The sequence below is a fragment of the Thalassophryne amazonica genome, chromosome 7, assembly GCF_902500255.1.
Source record: "Thalassophryne amazonica chromosome 7, fThaAma1.1, whole genome shotgun sequence".
NCBI lineage: Eukaryota > Metazoa > Chordata > Actinopteri > Batrachoidiformes > Batrachoididae > Thalassophryne > Thalassophryne amazonica.
The window spans coordinates 20,402,002-20,420,072 of NC_047109.1; the positions used below are offsets into that span (position 1 = coordinate 20,402,002).

The 18,071-nt window shown below is 43.6% G+C and overlaps 1 long non-coding RNA gene across 1 annotated transcript; it reads left to right on the top strand.

The window, feature by feature from the left end:
• Nucleotides 1–13,865: 13,865 nt before the first annotated feature.
• LOC117513229 lies at nucleotides 13,866–17,301 on the top strand. The gene is made up of 3 exons (XR_004561495.1): nucleotides 13,866–13,882; nucleotides 16,652–16,655; nucleotides 17,134–17,301. It is a non-coding gene; the product is annotated as an uncharacterized LOC117513229 (long non-coding RNA).
• Nucleotides 17,302–18,071: the final 770 nt, after the last annotated feature.

Below are 18,071 nucleotides of genomic sequence, written 5' to 3' on the forward strand. Positions count from 1 at the left end.
CTGGATGATTTTATCATGGACACAATGAACAGCAGCCAAAGCAGCCGCTTTATAAAGGACGCACTGGCATGCCCCAGCCAACACGAAAAAAGTTAAAGTGAGCCAACTTTTTATGTACGCATTTGCTGGGTGTCGTGCGTTTTGAAATGACATTAAATATTGCTAATGTGATCCACGTGTTGTGTATCTCAGTTAAGTGATAATAATGCGTCTAACTCGGGCGAATATGTCATTTTGGGTGACTGGGCATGAACGTCGGGCCTTCTGAAAATGCATACCGCCCTCCAAAAGCATGTTATTGTATTAATACCAAGTAAATTCAGGCCTAGTATCGCCGATATCGATACTGATACGAGACTTTTTCATATTTTAAGCTTCATAGATCCAAAGGATCCAAAGTCCAAGGATAGAATTTCACCAAACATTGTACGTGACAACAAAATACTTTATCACAATCAACATTTTTGTTTAAAAAAATATCACTCCAACACAACTTAAAACAAAATCTCCTGAGGTAGAGGGCTGACCAAACCACAATACAAGGGTGCGCTGCTCCATGTTGTGTGACACAGCACAGCGCAGCACTGCTCTTACAGACAGAGAGGAGACTTTGATGAATGTGCATGCGCAGCAGTCAGTGCGTGCAGGAAAGAAAATAAAGCTTGAGTATCGATCTTTTACACGAGAATTATTCAATCTCAGTACCAGCGTTGGTACTGAATTATCGACATTAGGAATCGATCCGCCCACCTCTACTGTGCGCCACTAAACTCCAGCGAGAAGGTCTGTTTCAATATCATTGTGCTGCAAGAAAACGAACAACTCTTAAAGGAAAAGATGAAGAAGGCAGCTGTGCTGGATTTAAGGGGAGGAGCTCGACAGTCAGTGTGCAGAGAATCAGTGTGTCACAGTAACCAAGTTAGCTGAGGTCAGCATGGTACTGGTTACCAGCAGCGGTTTGCGCATGAAAGAGGAGCGTGTGTTTTGGTGGCAGGGTGCAGAGCATGCCGGGAAGGATTTCTCAGCAGCACTTACTCTCTGAGGGGTAGGGGGGCCTGCATGTCGATCTTGTGTACCTCCTTGGCGTAGTACTCTCCTCGCTGCGCTGCCCGCTCGCACGTGGCCGCGCGCTCGTTGGCCTTCTCCTGCAGCAGGTCGCGCGTGCTGTTGTAGATGGCCACGATGTCGCGGGACACCTCGTGGGGCTCCAGGAAGTGTCGCGGGTGCCCGCTGAGCTTCAGCTTGCTGAGGATTGGACCCGCACGGCCTCGATGCGCCTCTTCTTGAACTGCTCCATGTCCAGCGAGCTGCACGTGGACAGGCCTGAAGGCCACGGCGGCCAGGTCCAGCGCGAGCACCCACAGTGACGACACAAAGCTTCATCTTCAAAGCGCGCGCATGGCTTCGGCCAAAACACAAAGGAACAGCGTCCCAAGCCGCGCTCAGCTCCGACTTCAGCAGCTCCTCCAAACAAAAAGCCGCTGCTGGGACCGCGGGCCGCCACGTGCCACCCTCCGAAGTTCGCAGCAAAACTGAAGGACAAAGTTTGTAGCGTTTCGGAGCGCGCTTCCACTCACCCCATGGAGCGTCTGCGCGTACCAGGCGCGCTCGCGGGAACTTTCACAGGTTAATGGGAGACTCCGTCCAGCGGCCACAGCGCTGCTGGACCGACAGCCGCCGGGTCCTAAAGCCCGTCTTTCCGTCAGCAGCGCCCTGCCACGGGCACGCGCACGGACAGCGCGACAGTGTGATTGTCATTCCATGTCACCTCCTCTCACGTTACATTTATTAGGAATAATGTAGAAGCTGGAACATTTAGGAGGTGCTCATAAGTTTACATACCCTGGCAGAATTATTGTTTTTTTTTGTTTTTTTGGGCCATTTTTCAGAGAATATGAATGACAACACAAACTTTTCCCCTCATAGTGAAGCAGATAACAGAATATTTGCAGAGGAATCCTTCAATTCCGGTTACAAGCACCATTGTTTGACTGTGTATACCATATTTTAGACAAATAACATTAGCCATTTGAATTTTCAATAGGGGGCCAAGTAGGGGTCAATTGAAGAACTGCATAGGGTTCAAAAAAATGTTCCAATCATATTGAAAGCTATACCACATTATGTGTCTGATTGCAAAGATTCCAAAAAGGTATAGTTTGGACTATCTGTGACTGAATGTGCTGGAGTTATGGGGTAAAAACAGCAAGCATGGCAACAAAGGTCACTTTCAGTTTGTACAGGGGTCAAAAGTTACAGTTGCTCCAATTACAGTAAAACATCAAATCAAGTCAATTTTATTTATATAGCGCCAAGGTGCTTTATATTGTAAGGCAAAGCCATACAATAATTACGGAAAAACCCCAACGGTCAAAACGACCCCCTGTGAGCAAGCACTTGGCGACAGTGGGAAGGAAAAAACTCCCCTTTTAACAGAAGAAACCTCCAGCAGAACCAGGCTCAGGGAGGGGCCAGTCTTCTGCTGGGACTAGTTGGGGCTGAGGGAGAGAACCAGGAAAAAGACATGCTGTGGAGGGGGAGCAGAGATCAATCACTAATGATTAAATGCAGAGTGGTGCATACAGAGCAAAAAGAGAAAGAAACACTCAGTGCATCATGGGAACCCCCCAGCAGTCTAAGTCTATAGCAGCATAACTAAGGGATGGTTGCAGGGTCACCTGATCCAGCCCTAACTATAAGCTTTAGCAAAAAGGAAAGTTTTAAGCCTAATCTTAAAAGTAGAGAGGGTGTCTGTCTCCCTGATCCGAATTGGGAGCTGGTTCCACAGGAGAGGAGCCTGAAAGCTGAAGGCTCCTGCCTCCCATTCTACTCTTAAAAACCCTAGGAACTGGAATCACTGGCCTCGGAGGATGTTCAATTCAGTTGTTTAATTTTGTAGAAAAAAAAGCAGATCACAGACATGACACAAACTAAAGTCATTTCAAATGGCAACTTTCTGGCTTTAAGGAAACACTATAAGAAATCAAGAAAAAAGATTGTGGCAGTCAGTAACGGTTCTTTTTTAGACCAAGCAGAGGAAAAAAATATGGAATCACTCAATTCTGAGGAATAAATTATGGAATCACCCTGTAAATTTCCATCCCCAAAACTAACACCTGCATCAAATCACATCTGCTCGTTGACATTAACCTTATGTCATGAAACTGACCCTATGTGTCTTTTTGCAAGGAATGTTTTCACAGTTTTTGCTCTATGGCAAGATGCATTATCTTCTTGAAAAATGATTTCATCATCCTTAAACATCAGAAAAGTGTCCAAAATATCAACGTAAACTTGTGCATTTATTGATGATGTAATGACAGCCATCTCCCCAGTGCCTTTACCTGACATGCAGCCCCATATCATCAATGACTGTGGAAATTTACATGTTCTCTTCAGGCAGTCATCTTTATAATCTCACTGGAACGGCACCAAACAAAAGTTCCAGCATCATCACCTTGCCCAATGCAGATTTGAGATTCATCACTGAATATGACTTTCATCCAGTCATCCACAGTCCCACGATTGCTTTTCCTTAGCCCACTGTAACCTTGTTTTTTCTGTTTAGGTGTTAATGATGGCTTTCGTTTAGCTTTTCTGTATGTAAATCCCATTTCCTTTAGGCGGTTTCTTACAGTTCGGTCACAGACGTTGACTCCAGTTTCCTCCCATTCGTTCCTCATTTGTTTTGTTGTACATTTTTTCGATTTTTGAGACATATTGCTTTAAGTTTTCTGTCTTGACGCTTTGATGTCTTCCTTGGTCTACCAGTATGTTTGTCTTTACAACCTTCCCATGTGTTTGTATTTGGTCCAGAGTTTAGACACAGCTGACTGTGAACAACCAACATCTTTTGCAACATTGCGTGATGATTTACCCTCTTTTAAGAGTTTGATAATCCTCTCCTTTGTTTCAACTGACATCTCTCATGTTGGAGCCATGATTCATGTCAGTCCACTTGGTGCAACAGCTCTCCAAGGTGTGATCACTCCTTTTTAGATGCAGACTAACAAGCAGATGTGATTTGATGCAGGTGTTAGTTTTGGGGATGAAAATTTACAGGGTGATTGCATAATTTATTCCTCAAAATTGAGTGAGTCCATATTTTTTCCTCTGCTTGGTCTAAAAAGTAACCGTTACTGACTACCACAATCTTTTTTTCTTGATTTCTTATAGTGTTTCTTAAAGCCAGAAATTTGCCATTTGAAATGACTTTTTTTGTGTCATGTCTGTGATCTGCTTTTTTCTACAAAATTAAACACTGAATGAACATCCTCCGAGGCCGGTGATTCCATCATTTTTGCCAGGGGTTGTACAAGTAAGTCTGCAGTCTGAGAGCAAAGCACTCTATTGGGATGATATGGTACTATGAGGTTCCTAAGATAAGATGGGACAGGAAGCCAATGAAGAGAGGCCAATATGGGTGAAATATGCTCTCTCCTTCCAGTCCCCGTCAGTACTCTAGCTGCAGCATTTGAATTAACTGAAGGCTTTTCAGGGAACTTTAGGACAACCTGATAATAATGAATTACAATAGTCCAGCCTAGAGGAAATAAATGCATGAATTAGCTTTTCAGCATCACTCTGAGACAAGACCTTTCTAATTTTAGAGATATTGCGCAAATGCAAAAAAGCAGTCCTACATATTTGTTTAATATGTGCATTGAATGACATCCTCATCAAAAATGACTCCAAGATTTCTCACAGTATTACTAGAGGTCAGGGTAATGCCATCCAGAGTAAGGATCTGGTTAGACACCATGTTTCTAAGATTTGTGGGGCCAAGTACAATAACTTCAGTTTTATCTGAGTTTAAAGCAGGAAATTAGAGGTCATCCATGTCTTTATGTCTGTAAGACAATCCTGCAGTTTAGCTAACTGGTGTGTATCCTCTGGCTTCATGGATAGATAAAGCTGGGTATCATCTGCGTAACAATGAAAATTTAAGCAATGCTGTCTAATAATACTGCCTAAGGGAAGCATGTATAAAGTGAATAAAATTGGTCCTAGCGCAGAACCTTGTGGAACTCCATAATTAACCTTAGTCTGTGAAGAAGACTCCCCATTTACATTAACAAATTGTAATCAATTAGATAAATATGATTCAAACCACCGCAGCGCAGTGCCTTTAATACCTATGGCATGCTCTAATCTGTAATAAAATTTTATGGTCAACAGTATCAAAAGCAGCACTGAGGTCTAACAGAACAAGCACAGAGATGAGTCCACTGTCTGAGGCCATAAAGAAGATCATTTGTAACCTTCACTAATGCTGTTTCTGTACTATGATGAATTCTTGAAAACCTGACTGAAACTCTTCTGCTGTTTACAACTACCCTTTCAAGAATTTTGAGAGAAAAGGAAGGTTGGAGATTGGCCTATAATTAGATAAGATAGCTGGGTCAAGTGATGGCTTTTTAAGTAATGGTTAATTACTGCCACCTTAAAAGCCTGTGGTACCTAGCCAACTAATAAAGATAGATTGATCATATTTAAGATCAAGCATAATTAATGGTAGGGCTTCCTTGAGCAGCCTGGTAGGAATGGGGTCTAATAGACATGTTGATGGTTTGGAGGAAGTGACTAATGAAAATAACTCAGACCAGAACAATCGCAAACAATAAAACATGATGCAAATTATTGGTTGAGTTATGTAGGATTTTAAAAAGGAATAGTTTGCACCATGTGTCATGCTTAGTTATCATGTTACAGGGTAACATATGTCACATGTCATAGAATCCGATGGATGTCAGCATTGTTTGACCTTTACTTTGCAGACCAACAAAGATTCAACACAGAACTATTCCATTTGTTAATCCTATAGTGGGTGCAAGGTTTTCTTGCAGCCACTGATTCCAGAGGTGATTTCACTGATTAACTGATTCCATCTGCTCAAAGTGATATTATTAGTGAATCACCTGGTGGAGTCAGTGGCTGCAAGAAAACCTGCACCCTTTTGGCCCTTTCTGAACAAGTTGCCCACCCCTGATGTAGAGGGTGTCGAATGGTCGTTTGTAATAGACTTAGTGATCCTCTGGAGCTGCCTGGTGTACAGAGACTCGGGCCAAGCTGTGGTCCATCAGTCAGCTTCCCTGACCACTTCACAATCTGTATCAGTTTGTTTCTCTCCTTCACTGAACAAAGCACCATATTATGACACCAAAGAATAAGACAGAACAGATTCAATAAAAGAGCGATAAACAGTGTCATGATGATTTGTCAATGTTAAAAGATGACAGCTTTCGTAAAACAAAACAGACACTGATGCCCTTTATTGCATACAGCTTCACAGGTGGTCTTAAAGTTAAGTTTAGAATATGTCGTAGTCCCAAGGTACTTGTATGATTACACAAATTCTACCGTCTGACCAATGATGACTGTGGCCTCAGGTGTACAGGGCTCTCAGAAATCCACAATCATATCTTTAGTCTTTAAAATATTCAGCTGAAGGTGGGGACTCTTCACACCACCTGACAAGTGATCAACAACAGGTCCATGACTGGTTTCATTTTACTGCAATAAACTAACAATAACAGTCATATCTGCAAATTTTAAAATTGTTCTCTTCTCGTGCACGCTCTGACACATATTTGTGTACAGGATAAAAAGCAAGGGGGGCAAAACGCACCCTGGTGGTGAACCAGTGGATGACACCACATGGTCAGATAAGACACCATGAAATCTGACCCGCTGTGTCTACTCTGTTAAAAAGTCAAGAATCCAGCCAGCAAGATTATTTAAATTAAATTTATCTAAAAGCCTACAGATTAAAATATGTGGTTGCACTGTATTAAAAGCAGAAGAAAAATCAGTAAATAAAAGTCTAGCATGACATCCATTCCCCTCAAAGTGTTTAAAAAGCAGGTTAAGAAGAGTGAGTGTGGCATCCTCCACTCCTCTGTGAGGCCTGGAAGCAAACTGCAGAGAATCCAGTACATGCTCGGTGTTTCTCAGGATCTCTCACCGCACAATTTTTTCAAAAATCTTCATAAGAATCGACGTTAATGCCTTGTCTAAAATCATTGTGAGATGTAAGGGGCTAGATTTTGGAACAGCAACAACCACTACGCTTCCAGACACTAGGGACATGTAACAATAAGGACTGATTAAAATGTAATGAAACACTGAACTCGGCTCCTTAGCACAGTGTTTAAGTGCACGTCCACATTGTCCACGCTGAAATTCTCTATTTGATATTAAAATGCTTATGGTCTTTCAGTGTGTGGCTTAGTTCCTGAATTTCTTTACCAAAATAAAATACATCAAAATGATTATAAAACAGTTAAGAGCATTAGCAAATTCTAAATCCGAATTAAATTAATTTAAACTGCTAGTTTTCGGATTGTGGAGGCCTGTAATTTTTTTCATACAAGACCAGGCTAAACCAAGATCTTTTGCAGCCATTTTGTTCTCCAACATGGATTTATAGTCTTGTTTAGCTTTCAAAATTTAAATTTTAAGCTCTTTGGTGGCTGCATGCAGGTCTGATACGGTGCCTTGTTAAAACACATTTCTTCCTTTGTATTCATCCAAATCATCACCACAGGATTGCTTGAAGACGAAACCAGTCCGTGCATTCAAAACATTCTTGTAGGCAGAGAACATCTTCCTCGTTCCAGTGTTTAATGTTAAGGGTCTGTGCCCTCTCCCTTCTTAGGACAGTTTTATAAGTTGACATTAAATGCACACATTTGTGGTCTGCAGAACCCAAGGGTGGGAGAGGGAAGGACGTGTATGGGTGATTCTTTAACTATGGGCACTATTGGCCTTGTAAATGTAATTTCCACCACACCATTGCCTTACAATATAAAGCGCCTTGGGGCAACTGTTTGTTGTGATTTGGTGCTATACATGTGCTCTGATGTCACTGTTTATCTCCATAGAAACTACCCAAACAATCTTTCATACAAACTGTTTAGGGACCATTACAGTGTTGTGGTTGGAAATTACGGCAATAGTGTGGGACAACTACATTTTGTTAAAAAAAAATAAAATAATCACAACAGTTGTATGACATTGAATACCCCAATTATGTTTTGATTATTTTACTGATATTTTATTCAGAGATATTTTAAAACATTAGAAAAAACTTTTCTTTACCATTCATTTTTATCATTGAAGATCAAAAGTCTGGGTGTGGGACAAGCACAAAACGGCAATATTTGCATATAATGATGCTGAAAAAGGTGAAACAGTCATCATAGACTACTAGAACAAATTTCTCAACACACTTTCATTGTAAAGATAACTATAAAAGTGTGAAATTTCCCCCTTTTTCTGTTTTTTATACAATATGATCAAAGGGCATAATAAGTGTCCGTAGTCTAAGAATCACCCGTATGCACCCTTCAGTGACCCACAGCAGGGATCTAAAATGCCCCCCCAAGCTGACGGTGGCGCAACTCAAGGTTGCTGCGCGACCTTCACCCACTTGTCTCAATTCGGATAACAGACTTCTTCAAACTTAGTGCACATAAACAATGTCAAATGTGTATGTGCTGTCTTTAATTTCTGATGTGTGCCATTATTACGATAAACAAGTAATAATTGTGGACTAACTGCTGTCTGAGGTAATTTCTCCACTGTGAGATCAATAAAGTATATCTCAAAATCTTGCCCTGCCTGGTTGTGCAGGAAACATACTGATAAATGTTAGGAAGAGTCTTTTTAAGACAAACATGAATACAATCACCAAGAATAAGGGCCCCTTCACACATAGTGTGAATACATACAACTCCAGGGCGACTCACGGCGAAACAGCTCGTATGATCGAACCACGAAACATTGCGCCGACGGACAGGCATGCATGATGCCGGTGCAGCGATTCATGCACACAGGAACACAGCAGCTTTTCACAGCAGCTGCCCGATGTGTAACGGGCAGCTGCTGAAAATAAAAAATTAAAACTTCCATGCCACCCACGGGACCCAAACCCACACCTTCCAAAAGCTCTGATTGCCAGTCAGAAACTTTACCACTGAGCTACAATTGTAGTCCTGTGAAAGTTTCGGGAACCTGCCTAATTTGAGGAAGGAGATGTGTTGTGTGGGCCGCTGAAGAGGAGGTACTGCTGGCCCACCACCACCAGTCGGCGCCCTGCTTGGAGTGCGGGCTTCAAGCATGAGAGGGCGCCGGAGCCATTGGAAGTGACAGCTGTCACTTGTCAACCACACCAGCTGTCTCTCATCAACCACCTCATAAGAAGCGGATTACAACTCCACCTCCTCGCAGAGAAATCATCTACCACTAGAGGTAATCTTCTATGCTGTACTTTCTGAGTGTTTTTTCAAATTGTGATCTGTGTGCAGCCGTACACCTGTGAAGTCTGTTGGAGATTGGATTGGCGGATAGTGAGAGGACGACGGTCTTCGTCTCTCACATCCATCCAGAAGAGGGACAAACAGGAGCTGCACGAGTGATAACGTATCTGGAGGTGGAGGTTTTCCCTCCCGGAGGAATTGTGTGTAAAGGTTGCTGGGCGTGAGGACTCACACTCACCGTCATCTGTTTCTTGTCTGCCAGCAGTACCAGGGCCGACAACGGAGGACAGAGACCACCTGGGGACTCAGGACTTGGCGGCTCCGGTGTTCTTCAGGCCGTTGGTGGTGGAAGCGGTGTGGGCCCCGGCTCTTCGATCACCAGAGGTCTCCTATCTTCGAGCCTGCCCACAGTCCTCTTGTGTACAATTGGCATCCATTATTTTTCTGTCTGTATTCCGTTGTGTGCCTTCACAACATTAAATTGTTACTCCTTTTCTTATCCATTGTCCGTTCATTTGCGCCCCCTGTTGTGGGTCCGTGTTATGACACCTTCACAACAAGATGGACGTATTTAAAATTAAATAAACCCACACACCATATAAAAACACTGCATTTATCAAGTGGGCAATACAAATATCATCTGTCTGTTCCTCTGGAGATTGACCCATGATCACAGACATAGTCATGAAGGGGCCATTAAATTAAAAGAAAAAACACCACAGGATTCAAACCTACACACTCTGAATACCAGACCACCAATTACCACTGCACTACAATCACTATCTTGTAACAGGAGCATGTAATGGGTAAAATCCAGTGGTGGGCACAGTTCCACTAATCCGCTAACTGCTAATTATCAAAGATAATCTTTTCATTATCAGATTAGCTTTTCAGAGAACTTTGAAAACCATTATCGGAATAATTATCTTCCGATAAGTTTTGGTCCGATCATTTTTAGACCGCTGATGTGGTAAACAAAGCTGAATACAGCTGAATTACAAACATTTATGAAATCTAAAATCAGTTGAGTACCTACCTGTTAAATGTTTGATAGTAGATGCGCAGTTCTATCATCCGTAAACAGAAGAGAGCTGGTTCTAGAAGAAACCGCTCTATCCTCTGCAGGCAAAGGAGAACTGGTAACAGAAAAGAAAAAAGGCTAATTTCTTTTGACCCCATACTGATACGATGGCAATATCACTCAAATCATCCAGAGGCATACAGTTTTAACTTGTGGTTAAAATTTTAACCAAACTAATTTCGGACAATTTAATTCAATTAGCGTCACATCTGACGTTTTATAAAGTGAAAATATCAGATATATGTTTTAGTTTTAAAGTAATGCACTAATTTTGAAGGTTTTAGTGTGGACATGCTGTGCCCAGTGAGTGCATTATGGGTATCTCAGTACATTCAAGACAGAAGAAATGCATTTGAGACGCTCTGATCAGGTTCCACACGGACAACAGCATTAAACTCCTTGTATATTGTGCCTAAAACTCTTGTGAATATATTCTCTGGGTTTATAGATGTTGTTATTGTGTTATGTAAAAATGCCAGAAATGCGCAGGTTGCTCCTCCATTATTTTCAATTGAAATCATTGCAATCGCATCCTGTTTGCTATTTAGAGTCCTGCTTATGTCAAACACTGTCTGTTGTCTTTGTTCCAGAGTAATATATATAAGATGCCTGAAATTCAGTTTGAGTTTATTAATTCCACGCATCTTAAACGTAGCAGACACAGATTATCTGGAATTTTGTTTTGGCAAGTTTTCATGGTCTCTACTGCCATTTACTGGTCAGTAGTGTTCATGGCAGTATTTGCTCTAAAGCTGGGCAGACACTACAATATTTTCAATCATTGTACTCGGCTCCAGCTGAAACTGTACGACAAAAACGCATGGTGTAAAAGTTCAGAGCACACGATTTATGTTCTCACACTGTACGGCCCAATGCTCTGATGCGATCTGACTGCTCACATTGTACGTTCAAAAACCACACGTTGGACTCGTGTTTCTAGAAGCAAAATGTAAACAGAAGCTTTTTTTTTCAAGCTTTATTTACATTTCTTATTTTTACAAAAACTCTCAATGGGAGACATCAAAGTAAAAAAACAAAAAACAAACAATAGAAGACTTCATAAGTTGAAGAAAGGGGGGAAAAGAAACAGAAGCTACTCTCCCAAAGAGATGATCACATTGGTGTTTGCACATGCACAGTGCGAGAGGTTGGACGCTTGTAGCACTTCAGCAGCGGGATACCCTCATGATGGCCGACCAGAATATCAAACAGGTTTGATTTTCATCCGACCATATGATTGCCGATCAGGAGGTGGTTGTGAGAGGTTAAACGCAACTCATTACTCCATGTATACTACACAATGCAGGACACGCGATTAAGCTGAAACTCTGCGCGATCTAAAAAAATTCTCGCACAAGTGAAAAGTCGTCTGAAAAAGGGCCAAAACTCACACAGTGTAAGCCCACCTTAAGTACTGAGCATCTGGGCACCAGTAGTTGGCAGTGTTCTATTTATTTTGACACCGGTTATATCAGACGGTTATCTAATTACAACTTGGCTTTTTTTTTTTTTTGAAAATGCCTTTTTTTTTTTACAAATAAAAAAATGGCATATTTTACAAAAGCACATTTATCTGTAAACAACACACGACACACCTCACATTTAGGTGTTGGTTTACATAGAATGAATGAGTCAACCAATCAGTGTTAGCGGAGGCACATTTTACCCATAATCCCTTTGGCATCTGTGTTTGTTACAAAATTTCAGAATTACTGCATTATTCAACATTAAAAGATATATGTTTTAACTTTGTACAAATGACAGAATTGACATTAATGGAGTTATTCTACCAGTATTAATTTTATTTATAAACCAAACCATAAGTCAGCACTTCTTTATTTTCCAAGACCTCCGCCTCACGGCAACACTGTTATTGAGTAGAGAGTTGAGCTTCGCTGCTCCTCTCAACTGTTTCGCTGCTGAAAGCTACATAGTAAACAGGAGCTTCCAGCAAAGGGCAGGGCGCTCACAGACAGAAGTGCTGACTCATTGTTTGGGTCTGTAGTCGCCTTTGATGCTACCAGAATCTATCGTGGTTGTTAAACTCAAAATCAGCTTGTTAGTAGTTGCAAGTATACCGGAGACAATAGTGGAAGTTATCGGTTATCTGTAGCAACTTATCTGTAGCTTCCAATAAAGTTTAGCTTTATAAAAGATAACTTTTCAGTTAGTTTTGATAACAGATAATCAGCTAACTTTTTGGTTAGCTATGCCAACCACTGGTAAAATCAACAAGCAGATAAACATATTTTCTAAAAAAACAAAAAGCGCTGTGATAGCTGACCAAACATTGTTTGGTACGGTGTATTTCTGCTAATACGTGACTGGTCGTGTGGCACGACGCTCACGGCCCAACCACGCAACGACACAGATAAAAGTTTCGTGTCTGGTGTACAGATACATTCTCTGACTGTCGCAGAACTACAGTATTGTTTGTTGACATACAAACTCCCCCACCTTGAGTTTCCCCATCCTCTCAAAGTTGTGGTCCAGTTGAAAAGGAAGCCCATATCCATCGATGGTCAGTTCGATGTCCTGGTCTTGCTCTGTGAGCCACGTCTTAGTGAAAACCAAGGCACAACGCTCCTTAAAATCCCTTTTGAAAACGAGCGTTTCCTTGCAGTTCGTTGATTTTATCCCTTAATGACTGAACTTTCCCCCATGATCAGTGAAGGCAGGGAATCCTCCTGGAAAGCTGGCATTTACTCATACGCAGTCTGACTACGCCACGCTTTCTCCGTTTCCTTTTCTTCCTTACGGTGCCTCCTCTGCCATCTTTAAAAACTCTCCCAATGCCATCTGGCACTGTACTGTTGGTCGAGATAAACTTACACAATTAAGCTGCAGCAATACGTCTCTGGAATGCTGCATCCTGGCCTGGCTGACAGCTCCATTAGTGCACCAGTGAGGAAAAAGACACAGCCAAATCAAGGCCAGATAAACTGGATCTATTGTGGCTTCTCAATGCATAGATCATGATCACATAAAACAAATAAAACATGCATTAAAACGGAAATGTCAGAATGCCAAACTGTCACTGCGTGCGCATGCGTCCTCGTCACCACAGTGGAATTGAATGGAGCAGTATGACACATGCGCAGCGAAGGCAGGGTGTCCAATTTTAGGGGGACCATTCGGTTGGCAATACTGGCCCCTGCACCCTGTTTTTGAGGTGGGGTGCCATCACTAATACATCACCCAGATTTACTGAATTTGACATTTCACTGGGTGTGCTGTTGAAACTTGTAACTTCTGATAAATGCACAACCTGTCTGTTCAACCCTATATCAACAAAACTGTTTTAAGGACCTGTGGCCTAAACTTGGGCTACTGTGTTGGAAATTATTCATATATCGATAACCTCAGGATCTGTTCCTAAATGTTTCAAATCTGCAGTGATTGAACTGATAAGAAATCTAACCTAATCTACTGAAAAATTCTAAGCCAATAATAAAATCTATCATTTTGTTCTAAATCCTTGGAAAGTAGTCTCACAGCAGCTTGTGGTCCACTTTACCGAGACCAATCTCTTTGAGCCACTGTGTATAGATACATCTGTGGATGCGCTAAGACACATCATCAGTGATGTTTACTGAGATTTTTAGGTGTTCGGGTCTTGCAACATCAGACACCCTCTCTCAGGCGACCCAACCAGGGCTGGACCAGAGGCCAGCTTGTGTCTCAGCAGCATTGGTCCACTTCTCTGACCTTTTGATTCAAATCCACCTAAAACCTCTCTCTGCACCCTCTGTGGTGGACCTGATGGCTCTCCTCTTTGTACCTCCTGTGATGCCAAGGAGGGTATAGGCCCTTACATAGGAAGCGGGCAGCAAAACCTCAACATCCCAACCTCTACTGGCTCACAGTGGACTTTCCAGCCTCTCCTCCAGCATTCCTCTTTGAGGTCATGGTATTTGAACCTCTTCCGTTCATTAGTCTCTTCTATGCGGTCCTCCCAGGGATGATCACTTCCCACAGGAGGACTTGCTTAGAAGTAGATGTAAGCACCATGTCAGGTCTCAAAGAGGTACATACTCTGTGAACTTGAGCTGCCTACCCAAGTCAACTTGAAGTTCCCAGTCTAATGCTGACGGGAGTAGGTGACTGCTGATGTTGGCTGTGACCCTGGGTTCTCTCCAGTTTTCATAAAGGGTATTAACCCCTGGCTGTGGGTGTGTTTGTTGTTGGCAACTGCAGTGGAGATGGTCTTAGCCACTGTCTTCAGAACATGGTCATGACGCCAACGGTAGCAGCCTTCACCAAGAGCTGCTGGGTAGCTGCTCAGGATGTGCTCCAGTGAACGCTTTCCTGGACAAAGAGGACATCTTGGAGAGTCACTCTTTCCCCAGACATGCAGGTTTGCTGTCCTGGGTAGCATGTTGTAAACATCTTTGACCATGAACTTTATGCGCTGTGACTCTGCCTTCCAGATGTCATTCCAGGTCAGCTTCCTCTCCAGTGCTCCTTCCCACTTTGTTGATGCCCTTTGCTGGTGTATGCTCACCATCCTGCTGGTCCTCTCATCCTCAACACCAGCTATGCACCCCTGCAGACTAGACAGCGTCCATCCTTGCCGAACCCTGGCCAAATGCACCATGGACCTGTGGGATGGCTGCCAGACCTGCTCCCCTGATGGCCACCATACCTAACAGAGCCTTATGTCTTAGCCGAGACTCACCAGCTCCAGGTCCTCTGAGCTCTGAACATCCTGCCAGTCCTCACCACAATGCCTGCTGATGCAACTCTGATGTCACTAAAGTCGCAGTAGACCAATGCTTCTCTTGTGCAAGAAACCCCGAATTCCTCCTCTAGACTACTGAGGGGAAGCTGGAGTTTAATGCTCCTGCCATACAGTGCTACACTGGTCTTTCTTTCCAGGGTCTCTACTGTAGACCTCTTCATCTCATACACCAACAATGGCCACAGGATGCGTGGTAGAATGCCGTGTTGATATAACCATGCTTTAAACCTGCGAGGTAGGCCAGACTTGTCTACTTCAGTCAACCAGGATTCAAGCTTCTTGATAGTAGCTGTATCTCTAAACTCGAAGACCTTCCCTAGGCCAGTGACTGGTTTCCAGTGATAGATGGTATTTTCACGCCGTCCACAAAGAAGGCTGCTGAATTGCAGAATTAGACATGGGGCCTCTGCACTCTGTCTCAGCTGCTTTCACCAATATACTCATGGCAAGGGCGAACAGCATAATTAAGATTGTACAGCCAGTAATAATCCCTTTTTCAAGCTGATGCCAATTGGATGTTATACTCCCTGATGTCACTCTCAGCCTGAAGTTCCTATAATAGTTCAGGATAAGGTCCTTGATCTTACAGGGCATATAGTGTCATTCCAGGGTGATTTCCACCAGCTTGTGTGGGATTGATCCATATGCATTGGCTAGGTCCAGCCAAAGCACTCCCAGGTCTCCCTTCCCTTCACAAGCCTCCCTAATCAGTTGAGTGTCCACTCCAGTGTGCTTAAGGCACCCTGGGACTCCAGGAATGCCACCCTTCTATACTGATGTGTCAGTGTACTTGTTCTTTAGAAGGAAGCCTGTCATTCTTCTGGCAAGATTGCTAAAGATCTCTCCCTCCACACTGAGGAGTGAGATGGATCATAACTGCTCCAGCCTGGTTGAGTTCTCCTCCTTGGGTATCCAGACACCCTCCACCTGTCACCACTGGTCTGCGATGATCCCACTTCACCAAATCACTTGCAGCACCTTCTAAAGGATTCTAAGGAGACTTGGGCAGTGCTTGTACACCTTGTAGGGTATTCGAATGGGACCTGGAACAGAGTTGGCTCTGGCTGCGATTACCACCTCCTGAATTTCCTTCCAAGTGGGCTCTGAGGTGTTGAAGTCCACTATCGGTGCTGGCATGTCCAGGAGTGCTCCATGTGGTCCTAGCTCTTGCTGTATCTGGATCACAGAGTGGTGTGCAGGAAGTTATCTACTTCCACATGGGCGCAATCAAAATGCCCACTGCCTTTCTGTCCTTTCTGTAACAACCACTTTGTGAACCCAAAGGGGTTAGTTAGGAAGGACCTGTGCTTCCTGGCTCTCTCCATCCTCTGTTTCCTGTGCCATTCAGCTCTAAGCAGGGCCTTGAGCTTCTTCTGTGTGGTGTATCGGAGCTCAGCTAGAGGTGGCATCTCCTTCGCTGCTTCTATTTTGAACTGCTTTGCCAGTATCAGCAGCTCTTTACATAACTGGTGGATCTTGTCTGCCCTGCAGTTGTTGATGTAAGTGGGCTTACTGGACTTGGGCTATGTACACCATGCCCCTCGGCCCCAAATCTTGTGATGATGGTAGTCAGGTTCTTAAGTCGGCTTTCCACATCTTCTTTTGCCATTGTGTTGATGACCCTAGATATATCTTCATCAAACTGTTACCACAGCCCATGCTGCTTTGACTCCGAGCCAGGCTCCTCCTGTGTCTCACCAGGCTTTAATCCTGTGCGTTGTCTCCTTCACCAAGCATTTCATCCGTCCCCGATGGATATTTAGGTTGCGGTTGGTCCTGAAAACCTTGCCACAGATACATTTGCTTGTCATGGTCGATTGTTTGTTATCCAAGGTCATCATCATTAGGTCCGTCCTGTTGGGGTGCTCATCCTCTCACCCTCTCGGGCACCCCTGGGGGTATTTCTCAGTGGGTTGATCTATAGCTTACTTGAATTCCCCCTTATGGGGGATGCAAGTCGGGCTGCTAACCCTTCCTGCCCCAGTTGCCATCTTTCTGTGCTGTCCACTGTCTCTCCAGTCGTCACCAAACTTTCCTGCTCACCACTGTAGTCTGCATTTAGAACATGTCATTCCACTGAGACAGCTCTGACAAAAGCGGTAAATGATCTTCTGCTTGCAATGGATTCAGACACCACTATGGTTCTGTTGCCATTAGATCTTAGTGCTGTGTTTGATACGGTGGATCATTGTATTGTACTTGATAAGCTGGAGAATCATTTTGGGATTGCTGGGAATGCCCTTGCATAGTTGACATCTTACCTAACCTTTCATTGTTCTGCACAACAACATTACCTGTAACTGTGTTGCCATGAAATACTGGGTTCCACAGAGGTCCGTTTTAGGCCCCTTTCTTTTCTCCCTTTATATAACACTGCTTGGGCATGTGCTATGCTGAGGACACTTAGTTGTACATGCCAATAACTGCTAGTAATCTCATATGACTGTTGTGTGGGCCGCTGAAGAGGAGGTACTGCTGGCCCACCACCACAAGATGGCGCCCTGCTTGAAGTGCAGGCTTCAAGCACGAGAGGGCGTCGGAGCAACCAGGAGTGACAGCTGTCACTCATCATCCATACCAGCTGTCACTCATCACCACCACCATAAAGGCCGACTGCAACTCCACCTCCCCGCCGAGAAATCAGCTACCCTTCAGGTAATTTCTCTGCTGACTGACACTTTGTGTGTATAACCTGAACTTCTGTTGCAGCCGTTTTCCTGGAGTGTTGCCTTTTCTGGGGAATTGGCGTTTGGTGTGACAGCGATGGCTTCGTCCTCACATCCTAACCCAGATAAGTGGTTAACCAGGAGCTGCACGAGTGTGTGATTGGAGGTGGAGGTTCTCCCTCCTTTACTGAACACTGACTGTGGGATTACTGAGTGTGCGAACTCACACTCATCAGGACTGTCTCTGTTTTCTGCCAGCAGTACCGGGTCTGACTGCTGAAGACAGCGGCCACCTGGGGCGCAGGGCTTGGCGGCTCCGGTGT